This window comes from Eretmochelys imbricata, chromosome 2, assembly GCF_965152235.1.
Source record: "Eretmochelys imbricata isolate rEreImb1 chromosome 2, rEreImb1.hap1, whole genome shotgun sequence".
NCBI lineage: Eukaryota > Metazoa > Chordata > Testudines > Cheloniidae > Eretmochelys > Eretmochelys imbricata.
Window position 1 is genome coordinate 172,618,463 of NC_135573.1, and position 23,096 is coordinate 172,641,558.

General features: G+C 41.9%; 1 protein-coding gene across 1 annotated transcript in view; it reads right to left on the bottom strand.

Annotated features, from left to right (window-relative positions):
- Positions 1–23,096, bottom strand: part of CNTNAP2 (contactin associated protein 2) — a 1,133,690-nt gene that overhangs the window by 855,870 nt on the left and 254,724 nt on the right. The window lies entirely within an intron of this gene.

Consider the following 23,096-nt stretch of genomic DNA (forward strand, 5'->3'; position numbering starts at 1 on the left):
ACATGATGTTGCTCCCAAGTCACTAAATGGTTGGATGACCTAACATTTGTAAACTCTTTCAGTTTCTCCCTGAAATAGAATCTTGCTTTGTCATTAAATTAATTTCTCTCTCTTTGTGGTAAAAAAATGATTATTTTCCAAACTTTGCTGGCATGAATAATTCTGAATAGATATGAATGTGACCAGTTTGATTGAGAATTTGCAAAATATGCTCATGAATTTTTTTTTGTAAAATTTCCCCCAATTTTGATTAAAATATGCATCTACCTGCATCCCTTCAAAAGCAGCAGTAAATAATCATACCTATATAACAAACATACAAGTCATTTTATGCTCCAGATGAAATCAGGATAGAAATTTCATCATCTGCAACATTGTGCAATAGCAGTTCTGGTTTCTCCTGCCTCTGTGGGTTGTTCTCATGGAATTGCTGGCAATAGCTTTAAAATACTCACTTGTCTTTAACCACAATGATTGAAGATAATTAAAACCTCAAATAATATTGCACCCATTCATCCCTCTAAACAAGTCTCCAGAAAACAAAAACCAAAAACTACTCACTGGGGGTGAGCGGGCTGGTAAAATTTTGAAAGGCTCCCTCAGAACATTTTGAATACATGTGCATAAATAAGAGTATGTATTACAACTTGAATTCATTAGGACTTTCATTTTCAAGTGCTTTCAGTGAAGCACTTAAGCAACGCTTATGTCCATTCTTATTCAATACGGAACTTAAGCACCACTTTAAGTGATTTGCTGAACTGGGGCTTTAATTATTATCAGGGAGCCAATTATACATGCTACGTTCATAAGGTGGCCTATTCACAGTCTAGAAGTTCCAGATGCAGCTTTTGCAGTCAACCGCAGAGCTCTCTGAGTGTAACAGAAAAGCAAGCAGTGTGACGTTCTGTACATTTTTACTGAAAGCTGAACAGTCAGTGCTACAAGTAATGTGCATCTTCTTGCTTAGTGACAGATTAACAAACCATTCCGTCTCTGTTAACTAACATGTTCTTCACCAATTAGGATTAAGCCTTGCTGTCATGTTGATTAAATATATATTGATACACCATTTAAGCATCCAGTATACTAAGTGTCCAAAGGTGAAGAGAAACATACAGTACTTCCATCACATAGTGTTTTCCCCCAAATAATTAAAGTAACACTTGTGTAGAATTTCCAGTGCATTCAGTGCACTGATTCTAAGATTCTTTACATGATGAGTGAAGTCTGTGACACCTATTTTGTGTTGTATTATCCATTTGCTTTTGGGACATCTTTATTAAGTTTGTAATACATAATACAAATTGGTTTCAGAGTAACAGCCGTGTTAGTCTGTATTCGCAAAAAGAAAAGGAGTACTTGTGGCACCTTAGAGACTAACCAATTTATTTGAGCATAAGCTTTCGTGAGCTACAGCTCACTTCATTGGATGCATACTGTGGAAAGTGTAGAAGATCTTTTTATATACATACAAAGCATGAAAAAATACCTCCTCCCACCCCACTCTCCTGCTGGCAATAGTTTATCTAAAGTGATCTCTCTCCTTACAATGTGTATGATAATCAAGTTGGGCCATTTCCAGCACAAATCCAGGTTTTCTCCCCCCCCCCCACACACACAAACCCACTCTCCTGTGTGTGGGGGGGGGGGGTGAGAAAACCTGGATTTGTGCTGGAAATGGCCCAACTTGATTATCATACACATTGTAAGGAGAGAGATCACTTTAGATAAACTATTGCCAGCAGGAGAGTGGGGTGGGAGGAGGTATTTTTTCATGCTTTGTATGTATATAAAAAGATCTTCTACACTTTCCACAGTATGCATCCGATGAAGTGAGCTGTAGCTCCCGAAAGCTTATGCTCAAATAAATTGGTTAGTCGCTAAGGTGCCACAAGTACTCCTTTTCTTTTTGCGAATACAAATTGGATCATCATCATCAGACTCCCAGATGGTATAAATGGCTGTACATTCTGGAGCTTGACATCTAGATCAAGAGATGGTCTTATATATTTCCAACTTTCTTGTTAATGGGTAGAAATTATGATAATAACTGCTAAGGGTAGAAGGAAGGGGTGGTTCAGTATTTTCATATTAATGGTGATTAAAAAAATTCCAGCTTTGAATACAATATAGAAAGCTAAAGAAATCACAATATAGAAAGCTAAACAGGTTTTGTCACTCTACCTTAAAAATTATGCAGACATTTTAAGTCTGTGTGCTGTAAAGAAAACCAACATAATAAAGTGATGGTTGCAGACCAGCAGCTGATGAGTTTATTTCAGAGGCTATTTGAGATCAAAATGTAATGCAATCTACCTCAAGCACCTTTGCTATAGGCTCAATTCAGTGTCAACTGATGTCAATGGAAAGACTGTAACTGATGCCAGTGGATACCTGACTGGGCCGTATATTAGCTGGAAACTAACCATAGTTACCCCGCGGCTTGAAACAATGCTTAAACCACATCCAGCCATGCTACACATTCCCATACATTCTACGCAGTCTGGCCAGAGACTGCAGAGTACTCCACATATTTGAGCAGAATCTTTATATCTGTTCCTCTCCCCATACAGAAGAAAAAGGAGTTGGGATATATAGATTCTGCAGAGAAGCCTCCTTATGCCTTAGCCAGCTCCCCCCTTTCCATCCTCCCTCTCAGCTCAGTTGTCAAATAAATGACATTAAGTGTCAAGGGGAACCCACAGTGCATTTCCTTATTCCATTGAGTCCTATATCAGTGGTTCTCAGGGGGTCTGTGGCCCACTGAGGGGCTGCGAGCCATTTCAGGGCATCTGCCAAGCAGGGCCACTGGGAGCCCTAGAGCCTGGCAGCTGAAGGTTGGAGTCCTGAACCCCGTCACCCTGCAGGGCAGAAGCCGGAGCCATCCACTCTGGGCTAAAGCCCCGATCTCCAGCACCCCCATCCCCGGGGCTGAAGCCTCGAGCTCAGGCACCCTGAGCCCTGGCAGAAGCCACCCCATGGGGCTGAAGCACGAGCCCCAAGCACTGGCAGAAGCTGCCCTGAGCCCCAGTGTCCCCAGCCCTGGCAGAAGCTGCCCTATGGGACAGTGTGGCAGTCACAAGCCCCAATGTCCCCAGCCCCAAGCTGCCATCCCCCACCCAAGTGACAGAATCCCCACACTCCCTGCCCTGTGGGGCAAAACCCATATGGGTTTCTCTTGAACACAAAATGCACAAATTTTCAAACAAAATGGGGGATGAGTACATTGAACAAATGTCCACTGTACGAGGAAGGTTGATACCCTAACCTGTTTTTTGATTGTGCCTAAAAGAGGGTTGAAACAAGGATGCTCAGATCCAGAAATTGAATTTCCCAAAAGTTCAGTGTCCATTTGATTTGGTGTTCCAGTTCAGTCCAGTATTGAAATAGGCCAACACTCATTAAATTTGGACATGGGCTCTGTTCTGAAGACTTTTAACAAAATGATTAAGTTTGACCCTCTCTTTGCTTGTCATCTCAGTGACACTTTGAAAGCTTTTAATAATTAAATAAAAAATTGATGCTTAAATCATCGTTCATCGCGATCAGGTTTCACAGCTCAGTGGTCAAAAACAAATGCTGTCCCTACCCTTCAGCTTCTGCCTGAGTTACTCCGAGAATTTAACAGTCCACTTTATGGGGCATATATCAACATCAAAAAGGCTTTTGATTTGATTGATAGCTAAGCACTTTGGCTCACACTGTAAGGAGCTGATGTTCCAGATGTTCTGATAAAACTGGTGCATGATTTTCAAACTGCTACTAGAGCGAGAGCGTGCTTTGGTTCCTGGCTTTTGCCACATTTCTACACAAACTCAGGTATGCGGCAGGGACACATTCTCACCCTGGCACTATTCTGTTGAGCTATTGACTGTATATTAGGATTTGCCACCCCACACATCAGAATCAAGTTTGGTCAAGTGTTCTCTGACCAAGACTGTGACAACGATGCTATCTTGCATGTGGAGAAGCCATAGAATTTCAGCTCCACTCTCCAAGCTCTTCAAGATGGTGGCCACACTGTGGGATTGAATGTTTCATGGCAGAAGCCCAAGGTTTGAATGTTTCATGCCAGAAGCCCAAGCCCAGAACCTCAGAGCTGGGCCAACAGAAACTCTGATGCAGGTAGGGCAGAGTATTGTGAGAGCAGTGATGAGTTCATCTACTTCTGCTGCAAGCAGACTTTCAATGGTCACAGCAAACTGGATGTTTTGATGAATAGGTCTCACTGTGTCCTGCATGAAGTCAATGCCTTGCTTATGGATGCAAAAAAGTCTTTGTGCTGAGATAAAGTTTAGAATCTATCAAACCCATGTTCAACCTGAATTGCAATACAGGTTAGAAACCTGCCCTCTCTTATAGGCAAGCTTAAAGAAGATAGAGACATTCCATATGCATGGTCAGAGCCAAATCCTGAGCATACAGTGGTTTGAATTTGTGCAATGTCATGATCTCACAGAGATCTGGCCTTCCTTCAATCACTCATTATATTCAAAAGCAGTGTTGCACAATCTCTGGCCATATCGCCAGGAGTGACAAAAACATCCCAGCACAACATGCACTCAAACTCTCCATCAATGCACAAAGGAGTGTATGTCCTGATCCTACTTGGTGCCACCCGTAGGGATCACAGAATTGAGCCATATCTGGAAACTTCACTACATGATGCCTGGGGCAACGCCACCAACCATGATCACTCTGACTAGTGCAACAGTCCTCAGTAGACTATGAGTTTTTGAGGATAATACTTATATCTGACTGCAGTACAGCCACCTATGAAATAAGGCTAGTGTACCCCAGCCGAGAATGCACTAACATTTATTACAAACATCGGTCTTCCTTTATAAAACATGCCTTGCAATGCAATTCATTTTAATTAAGGCTGTCAAGTGATTAAAAAAACTAATTGCGATTAATGGTGCGATTAATCACACTGTTAATAATAGAATACCATTTATTTAAATAGTTTTGGATGTTTTCTACATTTTGAAATATATTGATTTCAATTACAACACATAATACAAAGTGCTCAATTTATATTTATTTTGTATTACAAGTATTTGCACTGTAAAAAAACAAGAGAGATAGTATTTTTCATTTCACCTAATACTAATACAACTGCTGTAGTGCAATCTCTTTATCATGAAATTTGAACTTACAAATATAGAATTATGTACAAAAAACCCTGCATTCAAAAATAAAACAATGTAAAATTTTAGACCCTGCAAGTCAACTCAGTCCTACTTCTTGTTCAGCCAATCGCTCAGACAAACAAGTTTGTTTACATTTGCATGAGATAATGCTACCTGCTTCTTGTTTACAATGTCACCTGAAAGTGAGAATGGATATTCGCATGGCACTGTTGTACCCGGCGTAGCAAGATATTTACATGCCAGATATGCTAAACATTCGTATGTCCCTTCAAGCTTCAACCACCATTCCAGAAGACATGCGTCCATGCTGAGATGGGTTCTGCTCAATAACAATCCAAAGCCATGCGGACTGATGCATGTTCATTTTCATTATCTGAGTCAGATGCCACCAGCAGAAGATTGATTTTCTTTTTTGCTGGTTCGGGGTCTGTAGTTTCTGCCCTGGAGTGTTGCTCTTTTAAGACTTCTGAAAGCATGCTCTACACCTTGTCCCTCTCAGATTTTGGAAGGCACTTCAGATTCTTAAACCTTGAGTCGAGTGCTGTGGGTATCTTTAGAAATCTCACATTGGTATCTTCTTTGCGTTTTGTCAAATCTGCAGTGAAAGTGTTCTTAGAATGAACAACACTTGCTGGGTCATCATCCGAGACTACTATAATATGAAATATATGGCAGAATGCGGGTAAAACAGAGCAGGGACATACAATTCTCCCCCAATGAGTTCAGTCACAAATTTAATTAATGCATTATTTTTTTAACGAGCATCATCAGCATGGAAGCATGTCCTCTGGAATGGTGGCCGAAGCACGAAGGGGCATCCAAATGTGTAGCATATTTGGCACATAAATACCTTGCAATGCCAGCTACAAAAGTGCCATGCAAATGTCTGTTCTCACTTTCTGGTGACATTGTAAATAAAAAGAGGGCAGCATTATCACCTGTAAATGTAAACAAACTTGTTTGTCTTAGTGATTAGCTGAAAAAGAAGTAGGACTGAGTGGACTTGCAGGCTCTAAAGTTTTACATTTTTATGTTTCTGAGTGCAGTAATTTAACAAAAAATCTACATTTGTAAGTTGTACTTTCACAACAAAGAGATGGCACTACATTATTTGTATGAGGTGAACTGAAAAATACCATTTATTTTATCTTTTTTACAGTGCAAATATTTGTAATAAAAATAACATACACTGATTTCAGTTACAACACAGAATACAATATATATGAAAATGTAGACAAAAATCCAAAATATTTAATACATTTCAATTGGTATTTTATTGTTTAACAGTGTGATTAAAACTGCGATTAATCACGATTAATTTTTTAATCATGATTAATAGTTTTGAGTTAATCGCGTGAGTTAACTGCGATTAATTGACAGCCCTAATTGTAATACATATTCATTGATTTCTAAATTCATCCAAAACTATCATCCTGGTCTTGTTCTTATAAATTATAAATTCTGAAGTATGGATTAGTTCATGAATAAATGTAAAGTCCAAATTAGCCAGTAAGGAACCCACTGGAATTCAAACAAGAGATAGCAGGGGGAATACTTTGCAATTTGTACATAAAATGTAGACTATTATGGCACCCTTGAAAATCTTCAGTCAGCAAAGAAGTAAATAGAAACAGGTCATCATGTCAGATTGGCTACAGAGCTCCCTATAACAACTCTTGCTTGTATTTAAAACAATAAATTGCCAGCAGACCCAAGTGCTTGTTTCTAAGTAGAGTTATATCTACAATTTTCTTGAGAATTCCACATCTAATAAGCAATTTTGGAAAACCATCATGAAATCTATTTGTAGAAAATCCATGTGGAAGCCACATTTATTCAGTTCTGAAAATCCAAGAGAGAAACAATTTAGATTTTCACATCCCACATGCTTCTTTTTGTTCTACTGAGAATGGCTCCGTTCATTTTAACCACTCAGCCTGTATTAAATGTAATCTCATCCACAGAAAATATTAACCATGTGTAACAGTCTTGAGTAAATGTCACGTACATTGAATGGCAAAAAATATAAAAATAAAAATCAGGGCCATTATAACTTGAAAGACATTCATTTCTAATATACTATAAAGAATGTTATTTAAACAATGCCATGAAATCTCCTGCATGGATCTTTGGTAGATCTGTTTCTTGCTGTTATAGAACTCTACATGAGCTGTATTCTTTTATCCTTGAGGCTTGTGTGTACCTCCCATTAATGTCTGCAGCAGTTACATTTGAGCATCAAGGATCTGATTCATTATCAGTTGAAGGCAATGGGAATCCTTCTATTGACTTCAAGGGGCTTTTTGGATTAAACCCTAGATCTCACCCAATTTACAAAGAATTGAAACTAAGTAAAATTTTTCAACAAAATATTGAAAACAATAAGTTGTTATTATATCTATGATGTAGGAAAATATCCCTACATCTTTACTAGAAACAGTGTAGTGCTTCTGTGCAGACATTCACTACAGTGACAGGAACAGTTCTCCTGTCACTGTACTTTATCCACCTCTCCAAGAGGTGGTAGCTAGGTCCTCAGAAAAATTCTTCCATCAATATAGTGGTGTCACATTGCGGGTTGGATCATTTTAACTATGTCACATAGGAGTGAGAGATTTTTCACACCCCTGAGCAATATGGCTGGGTCGACCTAACTTTTTAGTGTAGACCTGGCCTAAGTTTGACACAAGGTACTATAGCATCTACAGAAACCAGACAGCAAGCACTGTGTTGTTCAGAGCTTAAATGTCTGAGCTGCCCCACCCACCCAACTCCTCCCCAAAACCTCGTTTGAAATAATTATGAAACATTAATCAGGAAAAAGCAACTTACTAGAAAAATATCTTGTATCATGAATAGCGTACACTAAAAATACTATGTTAACCTTTTGAACATCTTATGATATAGCGTCCATAAAGAGACGGGTATCCTTGTATACATGTACAGATCCTGCAACTACTCAGTTTAGCTTTATTTATATGAGTAGATCCATTGATCACTCGCAATAGTAAAATTAAGTTGTGTGCAAGTGTCTGCAGGACCTGGCCCCTCGTTATCATATGTCTTGCAAAATCATTCAATAACAATAAAACACAGTAGTAATTTTCTGCTTAGTAATATTCTCTTCAGCAGTGCTATGCTGGGAGGACCCACATGGGCTTGGATAATTCAGTGCCCTGCAGATTACACAGTAATTCTGTTTAAGAGCTCCAGTATGTAGAATTTGGAAATGATCTGTGTTCCTTATGTGGTGACAGTTGACTATTTAATGTTAGGATAATTACCATGACATGGTAGGGTATTTAGACATTACTACATATAATTTCTATAATTACAATGTAAATATATGATGCTTTCTGTCCTCAGTCACTGAAGTACTGACCCTGGCATCACAGAGATCTTCTTAATCCACCAGGCTACAGAGCATGTGGGCCTCCACTGTGGTCAATGAAGTCTGACTGCTCTCAGAAACTACTGTTGTAATATTAAACAAGGATACTAATTTTCATAAATCTTAAATTAAGAAAATTACAGTTCTGAAGCCTTAAAATTACACTTTTCCTGTATTAGATTTCCTGCATGGAGTACTCTATTAAATAACATTGTGTGCTTCTTTAAAAAAATATTCCCACTTTCTGCCGGTAGGTAGAGTTTTTAGCCTTTATACCATTGTAAGTCAATGGAGCCACCTCAAGCTTCAGCCACCTATTCCTCTAGCTAATAGTTCCACCATATTCAAATTCCTCCCAAAAGAGAAGTCGTCGTGAAGCCTATCAGAGGTGAAGGGGAGGAGAGCTAACATACATGAACCCCATCCTTAGCCTCTGAGACACACATTGTGCATTTATCAATTGTGCATTTTATTACCATTCTCCTTGTCCTGCCTGCCCAAAAGCCGTCTGTTTATGAGACTCACTTGTTGCGTCTTCCTGAGTTTAGGGTAGATACCACATTCTTGTGAGACACAAAGAACTATCTTTGATGTTCAAAATAATTAATTAAGAATAATAAACCAGCGTTAAAGCCTCAGAACTTCAAATAGCAACTTCTTTAGTTTTTTCATGGGAGGGAACCAAATTTACAGATAAAAATCTCTAAGACTTCCAAGCTTCCATTTATAAAACAAAACTGAAAAACTGAAATCTGTAGTTTAAATATAATTGCTTAGCTACTATGGTGACAGGCATGAAAGAAAAATCTAAGAATGATGTATTAGATGCATAGAAGAAACACTGATGGCAATAAAGTGGAGGAGCAATGAGACATATTTTTGGAAAGAAGTGTACATCCTGACACAAACAAAACCACAATTACTCATTATCACTTTAAAATATGGGCCTAGATTTTCAAAATGACTAGCAATTTTTGGTGGGCCCAACTTGACACGTTTTGGAGAAGACACTACACTGGGACTGATACACAGCCAACATGACAGCATGTTGACAGTGTATGTCTGCACTACGAGCTCATGTAGATATATTCGCATTAGCTCTCATCTGAGCTAGCGTGCTAAAAATAGGAGTGTAGCTGTGGTAAAATGGGCACCTATAGCGGCAACCTGGGGTAGTTTTCCCGAGTGTGGACACACGGGGTTCAGGTAGGTTTGTATTGCTGCTGCTGGCACCTGGGCTACTAAGGCTATGCTATTTTTAGCACACTAGCTCAGAGCGTGAGTATGTCTACGCGAGCTGGGAATCACACCCTAGCTCAAAGTGTAGATCAGGGGTTCTCAAGCTTCATTGCACCGTGACCCCCTTCTGACAACAAAAATAACTACACAACCCCATGACGGGGGAGCAAAGTCTGAGTCCACCCGAGCCCCACTGCGGGGGGGGGGGGGGGAGAACAATACCCAAGCTCCACCTCCTGGAGCCAAAGCTCAAGCTCTACTGCCCCGAGCTGGTGGGCTCAAGCCCAAGGGCTTCAGCCCTAGGCAGGTGGCCTGTAACCTGAGCCCTGCTACGCAGGGCTGAAGCCCTTGGGCTTCGACTTCAGCCTCAGGTGGTGAGGCTTGAGCTTTGGCTCCGGGTGGTGAGGCTTGGGCTTAGGCCCCAGGCCCCAGCAAGTCTAACACCAGACCTGGCGACCCCATTAAAATGGGGTTGCGATCCACTTTGGGTTCCCGACCTACACTTTGAGAACAGCTGGTGTAGTGCATGTACGGCCTTTGGGTCAACTTCACCTAATAGTTGCAGTGCATCTCTTCACCTCATGGCAGTGGGGAAAAAATGAGTAAATTCAGTCTCAGTGCAGCAGTCAAAAGAATCTTTTTTTGTATTTTTTTCACAATGAGACAGAAAAGTAGAGTCAAAGCGTTTGAACACTGCCTGCAGGCCTAAGATAAACTCGGAAAACAGTCAGCATGATTGCACTGTAATTAACAGCAGTAGAGCAGTGATGATCCTATGTTCTCTGAGAGCAAGGTGTCTGACATGCAGAAGAGAAGCTGCCACCACATACACACATTTATGTATACCCCTTTATGTTGAGGAAGTGTGAGGTGAAGGAAAATCAGTTTTGTTGAGCTTCTGCTACCTTGCTCAGCTTCCTCAGTTTGAATATGGTCATATTTGCTTTTGAATCCAAAACAAAGTGATTTAAATGGTTGAAGAAAAAACATTACATTTGCTATGTGTGTGTGTTACTTTCTTTTCTCCCTTTCCCGCCATCCCCAACACACACTGTATCCAGGTATAATTTATAAGGCATATAACAGCACCCAAACTGTTCAGAATATTTTATTAAGGTCTATTTTTATCTTGAGTTTTGGATAACAGGTACAAACTACACTCTCACATTTTATACATTAAGCAGAAACCCACAAAAATAACTACTGCAAGGTTGCATTCTGTGGGGTGTTGAGCACTTCCTGAAAAATTCTGAGTGCCCCTAATATTCACTGAAGATATGCTTAGAGCACTCAGCACCTTGCAGGATTGTTCAATATTTTGCAAGAATAGGCCTTTAGTGCTCATTTTCCATTGAATTATTATCATTTGCATGATAGAGCACAAAGATTCTAGTCATAATTAGGTTTCCATTTTGCTAGGTATTGTACAAATACACAGAGGAACACGTGGTCCCTAGTGGCTTTGGCCCTGATTTGGGACACAGGATACCTAGGTTCAATTTTTAACCCTACCACTAGCAGGCTCAGTGAACTTGGGCAAGTCACTTCCTCTCCCTGTGCCTCAGTTTTCCCATCTTTAAAGTGGAGATAATGCTATTGACCTCCTTGGAAAAGCAGTATGAGAGCTACAGATGAAAAGCACTATATAAAAGCTGGATAGTATTATTCTTTATTAATAGTATGAAACAAGTGCAACAAGTGAGTGTAGCAAACAATAGAATGGAAGATAAAAGGGAAGACAAGGATAACTGTCATAAAGTCACACTTTTCCTAGGCTTCTTAAGTGCATGGCTTGATGGTTCCAAGTAATTTAAAAACTGGATTTCAGTGGTATTTTTTCTCATTTATAAATATTAAAAACAAACTATCTGCTTTCACCAGCTATGCTCGGTCCAGCCATTACTAATTGGTAGATTTCAAGAAGAGGTCAGATGAGAAGAGGGTCTCCAGGACAGAATTAAAGAGAAGATGTTAGAGTCTTTATAGATGAGTTCTGGCAGGATACAAAAGGTGCAGCATCAGAGACAGAATGGAGATGTTGGAGGGAGATTCCAGTATATAAAAACAGACTGAGATTTTAAAATAATGTACACCTAAAGTTAGGCTCCTGGATCCATATTTAAACACTTACATAAGTAATGTGATTTTCAAAAGTGCTGAGCACTAGGGATAGTGGACAATTTTCCATTGAAGCCAGTTTTTCAATGGACATTTGGGTTCATAACTAAATGAATATTTTTGTGCAAATTTCTGCATTCTGAGCAAAATTTTGAATTTTTATTGAAAATCAAACACATGGAAACTGAAAAGTTTTCAGATTTTGGCTGAAAACTGACATATTTTGAGTTGGATATGCCAGACAACATCTCTCATGATGCACCATGGCCAGGTACTCCTCCCCCTCACGAAGAGAGGAGACTGTGGTGTATCACGTGAGATGTAGTTCATCCAGGAGACCCTGCCCATAGAGGAGAATGGGAACACAAATCACTCACATTACACCTCCCATGAAGCACTATAGTAGCATTTCAGAATCAAACTATTTCAGTTTTCAGTTGAAATAGTTAGGGTTTTAATTTTTCACTAAAAAGCCAAAATTTTCTGTGGAAACACAACAAAACATTTTGCAGACAGCTTTACTGAGCCTCCAGGAGTCCCTATAGTATATAACTATGGAAATTCCCTTTACTTAACTAATATTGTTGGTATGCCTCCTCACTTTTGAAAATCAGGGCCATGTAATTAAGTGTCTAAAGCCAAAAATCAGCAAAAACTTTATGTGGGATTTACACACATGCTGAAGCAATATGCTGAATAGCAAAAGATTTAAGATCATATTTAAGGTCTTTGAAGCCTTAACGTGGACAGCCATTTTAGAAAAAAATTGAACTACAGGGCACTAATTACACTTTCTGGCTCTGATTCACCTCTCAATTACATTGGTTTGAAAATCAATGGAGTGAGAGATGAGTCAGACTCAACAGATTCCAAAAATCATTACATTGTCATGTAACTCGATTTTTTGTTTCAAAGACTGAAATAATCAAGATTTATGTTGTAATTACCAGGCTGCCACACAACGGTACTTGCCAAGCAGACAAATGGTTAACAGTTTATATTTACAGTAACTTTTTAACATTATAGAATGTATGAATAAGAGAATTACAAATTACTTTTTATTTAAGGACTTAGTGTTTGGTATCTGAATATTTTGTGATCACATGCACTGGGAGGGAAAAAGAAAATATTCCATATTGCCATCCACTATTCTTTAGCTATGACAGAGCAAAACCAATCACTTTGTCAAAAGCAATATTAATTCTACAGAGCAGTTATCATGATGTATATTTCGATCAGCATGAACTATTGATTTATTGGAAACAGAGGCCCAGCGTGAGCTTTTAAATTCCTATTTCCAGGACTGTTCCTCATTATGCAACATCTCATTTACTATTTGTACTCATTGGAAATGGCAAACCGTGTAATCATGTTCTGAAGCAAGGTACAATACAGAACAGGATTTATTCGCAAACAGCTAGTCTGTACTAATATATTCATTAAATATTAAAAAGGAAATCAAAAACTCCAGGTCAATAGAAAAGGACATGAATGACTCTCATGTAGTAAATAGCCAAAATGTGTCTCAGTTCTTATTTCAGCTGGTGAGCATGTTCATTACTTAATGGAAAGAAGATATACAGAGAAAAAGGAACTGTATCACATTGGGTAACATTTCCCCCCAGTTTACTTGCAGTGAATAAATAAACCACAAAGTAATGGATTGGACAGTGTATTAAAACATTAATGTATCTAATAGTTGGATGGAATTTATAGTTTACTGTTTATAGCTGCATGAAAACAGAAAGAAACATGGCTTTACTCTTGACCTATAGCACATTCTTTCAGAATTGGATCTCTTACTTCTGTTTGTATTAATTCCATCCAACTCTGCCGTCAAAACGTTATATAAAATTTCACCAGGACACCTTGTTTAATGGCTTGAGTCTAGACTTTAAGACTATTCAACATTAAAGTTCAAATTCTCCCTTCCTCTCCGCACTCTACTAGTTCTCTATAGCATATTCTTCAAATATTGCATGCATGGAACTTGGATTTGAATGGAATGTTCAATGGAAACAAGTTATATCATATGTTATATTGGTTCAGAATATGACATACAGGCCTAACCCTGAAGTCCTTACTAAATTTAACTCAGTTAAAACTCTTAGGCCTGGTCTACACTACGAGTTTAGGTCGAATTTAGCAGCGTTACCTTGATTTAACCCTGCAACCGTCCACACGACGAAGCCCTTTTTTTCGACTTAAAGGGCTCTTAAAATCAATTTCTTTACTCCACTCCCGACAAGGTGGGGGTGGAGTAAAGAAATCTGACTTGCCAGGTCGAATTTGGGGTAGTGCGGACGCAATTCAACGGTATTGGCCTTTGGGAGCTATCCCAGAGTGCTCAATTGTGACCGCTCTGGACAGCACTCTCAACTTGGACACACTGGCCAGGTAGACACGAAAAGGCCCACGAACTTTTGAATCTCATTTCCTGTTTGGCCAGCATGGCAAGCTCACTTGCACAGGTCACCATGCAGAGCCCATCAGCACAGGAAACCATGCAGTCCCAGAATCGCCAAAGAGCTCCAGCATGGACTGAACGGGAGGTATGAGATCTGATCGCTGAATGGGGAGACGAATCCGTGCCAGCAGAACTCCGTTCCAAAAGACGAAATGCCAAAATAATTGAAAAAATCTCCTAGGGCATGAAGGACAGAGGCTATAACAGGGACCCACAGCAGTGCCGCATGAAAATCAAGGAGCTCGGGCAAGCCTACCAAAACACCAGAGAGGCAAATGGCCGCTACAGTTCACAGCCCCAGACATGCTGCTTCTATGATGAGCTGTATGCCATTCTAGGGGGTGCAGCCACCAGTACCCCAACCCTGTGCTTTGACTCCAACCAAGGAGTGGGCGGCAACATGGAAGTGGGTTTTGGGGGAAGGAAGATGATGACGATGAGGAGGTTGTAGATAGCTCACAGCAAGGAAGCGGAGAAACCGGTTTCCCCAACAGCCAGGATCTGATCATCACCCTGGACCTGGAGCCAGTACCCATCGAACCCACCCAAGGCGGGCTCCCGGACCCTGAAGGCGGAGAAAGGACCTCTGGTGAGTGTACCTTTGTAATAATTATACATGGTTTAAAAGCAAGCATGTTTAATGATTAATTTGCCCTAGCATTCGCAGCCAGTACAGCTACTGGAAAAGTCTGTTAAAGTGTCTGGGGATGGAGCAGAAATCCTCCAGGGACATCTCCATAAAGCTCTCCTGGATGTACTCTCAAAGACTTTGCAAAAGGTTTCTGGGGAGGGCAGCCTTATTCCAGCCTCCATGGTAAGACACTTTACCATGCCAGGCCAGTAGCACGCAGTCGGGAATCATTGCAGAACAAAGCATTGCAGCGTATGGTCCCGGTGTTTGCTGGCATTCAAACAACATCTGTTCTTTATCTCTTTGTGTTACCCTCAGGAGAGTGATATCATTCATGGTCACCTGGTTGAAATAGGGTGGTTTTAGTAAGCGGACATTCAGAGATGCCCGTTCCTGCTGGGCTGTTTGCCTGTGGCTGAACAAAAGTCTTCCCCACTGTTAGCCACGCGGTGAGGGGAGGAGTGAAACCATCATCCCAGAGAATTGTGTGTGGGTGGGGGGGAGGGATCTTTGGGTTTCTGCTGCACTTTAACCTGGAAACTGCAGCCCCTCCTTTTAAATTGCCAACCATTTTAAATGTCCAACACAACGACTACTTCATATGGGAAATGAGGGCACTGCTGTTTGAAACCATTCCCACATGTTATGAAAGTTGAAGAAGCCAAAAGACTGTGGCTTACCATGGCTGCCTGCAAGCTGAATTCTGTTGCCCAGCCCTGCATGAATGATCTCTCACACCAAACCAGCATACTCTCAATAAGAGGTTAATGCGACCTTGTAGTGAAAGCACATGTGCTATGTAATGTTAACAGCAACGTTTACTGTGAAAGAGTGTACCCATTGTTCTATAAAATGTGTCTTTTTAACTACAACTCTCCCTTTTTTTCCCTCCACCAGCTGCATAAGTTTCTCTTTCCCAGAGGCTAGCAAAGATTAGAAGGCGAAAAAAACGCACTTGTGATGAAATGCTCTCTGACCTCACGCTGTCCACCCACACTGACACAGCACAGCAAAATACGTGGAGGCAGACAATCTCAGAGTGTAGGAAAACACAATATGACCGTGAGGAGAGGTGGCAAGCTGAAGATGGTAGGTGGCGTCAGCTTGCTGAAAGAAGGCAGGAGTCAATGCTCAGGCTGCTGGAGGATCAAACTCATATGCTCTAGTGTATGGTTGAGCTGCAGGAAAGGCAGCAGGACCACAGACCGCCCTTCAGCCTCTGTGTAACCAACCACCCTCCTCCCCAAGTTCCATAGCTTCCTCACCCAGACGCTCAAGAATGTGGTGGGGGGGGGCCCTCCGGCCACCCAGCCACTCCACCCCAGAGGATTGCCCAAGCAACAGAAGGCTGGCATTCAATAAGTTTTAAAGTGCTCTGTGCCCTTGTTCTTCCTTCCTCCACCACCCCTCCCAGTTCTTCCTTCCTCCACCACCCCTCCCGGGCTACCTTGGCAATGATCCCACTATTTGTGTGATGAATAAATAAAGAATGCATGAATGTGAAGCAACAATGACTTTATTGCTCTGCAAGTGGTGATCGACGAGGGGAGGGGAGGGTGCTTAACTTACAGGAAAGTAGAGTGAACCCGGCGGGAGGAGAGTTTCCATCAAGGAGTAACAAACAGAACTTTCACACCAGAGCCTGGCCAGTCATGAAACTGGTTTTCAAAGCTTCTCTGATGCGCCCCGCGCCCTCCTGTACTCTTCTAACCACCATACTCTTCAGTACCATGTAATCAGCGGCCAGGCGATTTGCCTCAACCTCCCACCCAGCCATAAACGTCTCCCCCTTACTCTCACAGATATTGTGGAGAGCAAAGCAAGCAGTAATAACAAAGGGAATATTGGTTTTGCTGAGGTCTAAACAACTCAGTAAACTGCGCCAGCGCGCTTTTAAACGTCCAAATGCACATTCTACCACCATTCTGCACTTGCTCAGCCTGTACTTGAACAGCTCCTGACTACTGTCCAGGCTGCCTGTGTACAGCTTCATGAGCCATGACATTAAGGGGTAGGCTGGGTCCCCAAGGATAACTATAGGCATTTCAACATCCCCAATGGTTATTTTCTGGTCTGGAAAGTAAGTCCCTTGCTGCAGCTGTTGAAACAGATCAGAGTTCCTGAAGACACAAGCATCATGTACCTTTCCTGGCCATGCCACGTTGATGTTGGTGAAACGTCCCTTGTGATCCACCAGTGCTTGCAGCACTACTGAAAAGTACCCCTTGCGGTTTATGTACTTGCTGCCTTGGTGCTCCGCTGCCAAGATAGGGATATGGGTTCCATCTATGGCCCCACCACAGTTAGGGAATCCCATTGCAGCAAAGCCATCCACTATGACCTGCACATTTCCCAGAGTCACTACCCTTGATAGCAGCAGCTCAGTGATTGCTTTGGCTACTTGCATCACAGCAGCCCCCACAGTAGATTTGCCCACTCCAAATTGCTTCCCGACTGACTGGTAGCTGTCTGGCGTTGCAAGCTTCCAGAGGGCTATTGCCACTCACTTCTCAACTGTGAGGGCTACTCTCATCTTGGTACTCTTGCGCTTCAGAGCAGGGGAAAGCAAGTCACAAAGTTCCATGAAAGTGTCCTTACGCATGCGAAAGTTTTGCAGCCACTGGGAATCGTCCCAGACCTGCAACACTATGCAGTCCCACCAGTCTGTGCTTGTTTCCCGGGCCCAGAATTGGCGTTCCACGCCATGAACCTGCCCAATTGACACCATGATGTGCACACTGCAGGGGCCCGTACTTTGTGAGAAGTCTATGTCCATGTCCTCATCACTCTCATCACCGTGCTCCAGTCACCTCCTCCTTGCCTGGTTTCGCTTTTCTTGCAGGTTATGGTTCTGCATATACTGCTGGATAATGCGCGTGGTGTTTATAGTGCTCATAATTGCCGCAGTGATCTGAGCGGGCTCCATGTTCCCAGTGCTATGGCGTCTGTGCTGAAAAAAGGTGCGAAACGATTGTCTGCCGTTGCTCTGATGGAGGGAGGGGTGACTGACAACATGGATTACAGGGTTGGCTTACAGGGAATTAAAATCAACAAAGGGGGTGGCTTTGCATCAAGGAGAAACAGAATGGCCCCCTCAAGGATAGAACTCAAAAGCCTGGGTTTAGCAGACCGTTGATTTCATGGAGGGAGGGAGAGAGGGATGGAGGGGGAAAAATTAATTCAAATGAATACAAAACAAATCTGGTCTATTTCTTGTTTTGATCCACTTCATCTATCTTTATATATCTTAGGTTGGCAGCAGACGGTGCAGTATGACTGCTAGCCATTGTCATCTCCTGGGTGCTCGCCAGAGGACGGTGCAGTACAACTGACGGCAGGGCTGAATCTCCATGAGACAAAACTTAAAAAGGGAAATTACCTGGCTGAGTCACTCCCATGTCTGCCCAGGCGACCCTGACCGACTTCACCAAGGTCGGCTAAAAGAGCACCCAGGAGTACAGCGACGATGGCTACCAGTCATATTGCAACGTCTGCTGCCAAAAGGCAATGAGCTGCTGCTGTGTAGCAATGCAGTACCATGTCTGCCAGCACCCAGGAGACATATGGTGACGGTGAGCTGAGCAGGTTCCATGCTTGCCATGGTATGGCGTCTACATGGGTAACCCAGGAAAAAAGGTGTGTAACGATTGTCTGCCGTTGCTTTCACGGAGGGAGGAAGGGAGGGAAGGGGGGCCTGACAATATGACCCAGAACCACCCGCGACAATGTTTTTGCCCCATCAGGCATTGGGATTTCAACCCAGAATTCAAATGGACGGAGACTGTGGGAACTGTGGGATAGCTACCCGCAGTGCAATGCTCCGGAAGTCGATAGTTGCCTCGGTACTGTGGTCGCACTCCATCAACTAAATGCACTTAGAGCATTTGTGTGGGGACACACACAATCGACTGTATAAATACGCTTTCTAAAAAAACAAATTCTATAAATTCGACCTAATTTCTTAGTGTTGACATACCCTTATTGACATCATTGGAACATCTGGATTTGATGCTAGAAAATCATCTTGAGCTAGTCTGTTTGTGAGCTCGTGTCAGTAAACATTTACTCACACAAGTAATTTCATTGAAGTATAATTGCTCATTGATGTGATTAAAGTTGCTCCCTCTGGCCCACTCTGTATAAGAGATTCACAGTGCTGACTGGTGAGATGTATTTCACCATTAACAAACATGTTATCTTCCCTTTCCAATTCCTTTAGCAAAACTTCTTTTACTGGCCTTCTACCACTGCTGCTGCTCTTGCCTTGCTGAACCAACATACTTTAGAAACATCATCTTCAAGAGGTAGCACATCACTGTTTTTAGAAATTATATTTAATTAGTGATGGCTGTCTTTGAGTCGATACTGTGAGAACCTTTACTATACACGACCTTGGAATGCCAGGTCTGTGAGGAAGCTCACCTTCATTCTCTTGTCCCCATATTACATAGGCACAACTGACCTGTGTTTAGCACAGCATGGGAAAAGCAGATCAGTGGAACTGGAGCTGGGTGAATAATTAAAAATTAATAATTCAGTCATTTGATTTCCTCTTTCCTTTCCATGCACTCAATATGCTAAAAAGAATGATTTTTCTCTAGTTTATTCATTATTCAATATTACTGATTAATTACAATAACATATATTGATCCGTAGCTGGCCTTCTGCTAAATGCAATGTCAGACCTTCCGGGCATGGACCAAGTCTACCTATGCATATTTACCATATCTAGCACAGTGTCACCCTCATCCTAATTAGGGACTTTGGGTGCTTCTTCAATATACATAATTAAATAAATACATACACACATAATATTTAGATGTTTGTGACCAGTTCATTGAGCGTATTCAGTTCTTAGCTGCTGTAAACTGACATAGGTCCATTTACTTCAATGGAACTATGTTGACTTTCATCAACTTCGGATCCGACCCTCATTATTTAAGACTCATGTTTTGATTGGACACATAGCTGTTCATTCATTTTGAGTCAATGGACGTTTTACCTGTGTATACATTGATGAAGGAGTTGATCCTATATTTTGACCCCACTGGAACCACTTACAGCAAAACTCCATTTTTTCTGAAGTCCCAGAGTGATATGAAATTTGCAGTTCTGATTACATCAAACATTACACCCTTTATAATAACATTGTTTGAGGTGCAGAGGGATAAAGAGACTTCACTATTAAAGGCTTCCTCTGTGGCACACACTAGGTAGGTAAAAAAGAGTGCAATGCAAATTAACCATAGACTGAGTAAGTTCGGGACTTGTAAATGTTCAGGTGAAAACAAAACAAACAAAAACAAAAAGTGCTAAAAGGAATGTGTAAACTTCTCCATTATCAAATCATAGCATTTAGTTTTGATTTGCTGTACGTTACATAACACTGATTTGTCAGGGCTCCAGAGTCACTACATTCAGTTAGCAAGGAATGTCAGCTAGAATGTTTATTTTAAAGTCCCATATCACTTCTCAACCTTATGTAAGTAAACTCGATAAGATTCATTGTTCAAGATCAAGGGGAAATGTCTTGACTGTCACATGAAAATGCTTGCTTAAGGGTTGGGGAAATACAAGTTAAATCTTCTAAATGGAGAAGTCCAATTCAATTAGTCAAGAAATGACACAACCTCTGGTTTACCAATTTTACATGCCTGGGAGGCTCAAAATATAGTAAAAGTATACCTGTCTCCATGAGGGAAAACATGAGGTCTACAGAAATCCATGGTCTACAGGTCCATGAGGTCTACAGAAATCCATGGTCTACAGGTCCATGAGGTCTACAGAAATCCATTAGATTCCCCCCACACACCCCCCATACCACATCCCAACTTGGAGGCTGTGTTATAGCATAGTAAGCTTCCATTTTGATAAGGAAGCCTAACTTCTCTTGATTAGTAAGCAGTACTGGACAAAAAATATTTGCAAAAGTTTGAAACATTTTTTCCACCAATCATTAAATTATTCCAGGATATTTTAGCCAGTCTAATTCTACTCATCAAATACATTACACACTAATGATTTTCAACAATTAGAAACTAATTGTTCATTTTTATTATTATTCAACCAACTGCAAAAGTTGGTGATATTCCCTAGATTATGTAATCTTGTCACGTCACAGTAAGCCAAATTTTACAGTCCTTATTCAGAGTATACTCCCATTATCTTTAATGAGCAAGTCCCTCAGGATTCGGTGTAAAGGTCTGAGGGTGGAAGTCTAGAATCCGGGGCTGTGGGGGCCCTGGATCACTGACAATCCCTTGTCATCACCAAGGGAGATGAGCAAAACACCATCTGCAAAAGGATGGCTCTTAGCCCTACTTCCGAGGCATCTGTTTGTAGGACAAATTCTTTCTTGAAGTCTGGGGCTGGAGTACTGGATGGCAGCAAAGGGCTATCCTTAACTCTGCGAATGAGGCTTCTGCTGCATCAGACCATTTTACTATTTTGGGGCCCCGAGCCTTCATCAGGTCTGTCAATGACCCTGCTCTAGTGGCGAAATGAGGGATGAATCTCTGATAGTACCCTACTAACCCGAGAAATGCTCTGTCCTGCTTTTTATAGACTGGCCGAGGCCAATCTTGTATTGCCTCCACTTTGTTCCATTGGGGTTTTACCAAGCCTCTCCTTACTACATACCCGAGGTATCTGGCCTCAGCTAGTCCTATCACGCACTTGAGAGGGTTGGCAGTGAGGCCGGCCTTCCGCAGGGCACCTTGTACCGCCTTCTACTTTCCCTATGTGTGTTTCCCAGTCAGGGCTATGGATGACTATGCTGTCTAAATAGACGGCGGCATACCTGGCATGGGGCCGCAGCAATTTATCCATAAGTCGTTGGAATGTTGCAGGGGCCCCATGGAGTCTGAAAGGGAGGACAGTGTATTGGAACAGGCCTTCAGGTGTAGAGAAAGCAGTCTTCTCCTTGGCGTTCTTGGCCAGGGGAATTTGCCAATATCCTTTGGTCAGGTCCAGAGTGGTTAGGTATCGGGCCTTGCCTAACTGATCAACTAGCTCATTGACACGTGGTATCAGATAGGCATCGAATTGGGATACTTCACTCAACTTCCGGATGTCATTGCAAAACCTCAAGGTGCCGTCAGGCTTGGGTACTAGGACAATAGGACTTGACCACTGGCTGTGGGATTCTTCAATAATCCCAAGTTCCAACATCTTCTTCACTTCTGTCCTAATTTCCTCTCTTTTAGCTTCCAGTATCCGGTACCGTCTTATCGTCACCCTTATTCTGGGCCTGGTGACGATATGATGTTGGACCAGTGTCGTACGGCCCGGCTGTGTACAGAACACATCTTGGTTCCGTTGGATCATATCAATGACCTCTGTTCGTTGTTCTAGGGCTAACTCGGAGGATATCCTGACCTGCTCCTGTGGGTCGTCTGTCTGAGGTGGAGCTCTCCGAATGACCAGGCACATCTCTGGGTCATGCCAGGGCTTCAGTTTACGTGGTAGATCTGCTCTGGTCTTTGGCGGTCTGGTTGTCTGACCTTATAGTCCATTTCCCCAATGGCTTCCACTATCTCATATGGACCATGCCAGCTGGCCAGGAGTTTGCTTTCCGCTGTCAACATCACCCGTTCTCCTGGCTGAAATTTCCATACTTTTGCCTGGCGTTTGTAATATATCCACTGGGTCTCTTGTGCTTTTTCCAAATGTTCTCGTACTATAGGGGTTACTTGAGTTATTCGCTCTCTCATCTGTGTCACGTGCTCAATGACATTCTTTCCTGGGTTGGGTTGTTCTTCCCAGTCCTCCTTGGCGATATCTAATATTCCGCGTGGGTGGCACCATATAGTAGCTCAAAGGAAGAGAAACCAGTGGACGCTTGGGGGACTTCCCGTATTGCAAACATTAGGTATGGTAGAAGGGTATCCCAGTCTTTTCTGTCCTATGCTACCACCTTCCAGATCATACCTTTAAGGGTGCAGTTAAACCGCTCGACCAGTCCATCTATTTGTGGATGGTAGACTGAGGTCCGTATGGCATAGATACGGAGCAGGGTACATAAGTCCTTCATTAATTTTGACATGAAAGGGGTTCCTTGGTCAGTCAGGGTCTCCTTAGGGATGCCCACTCTGG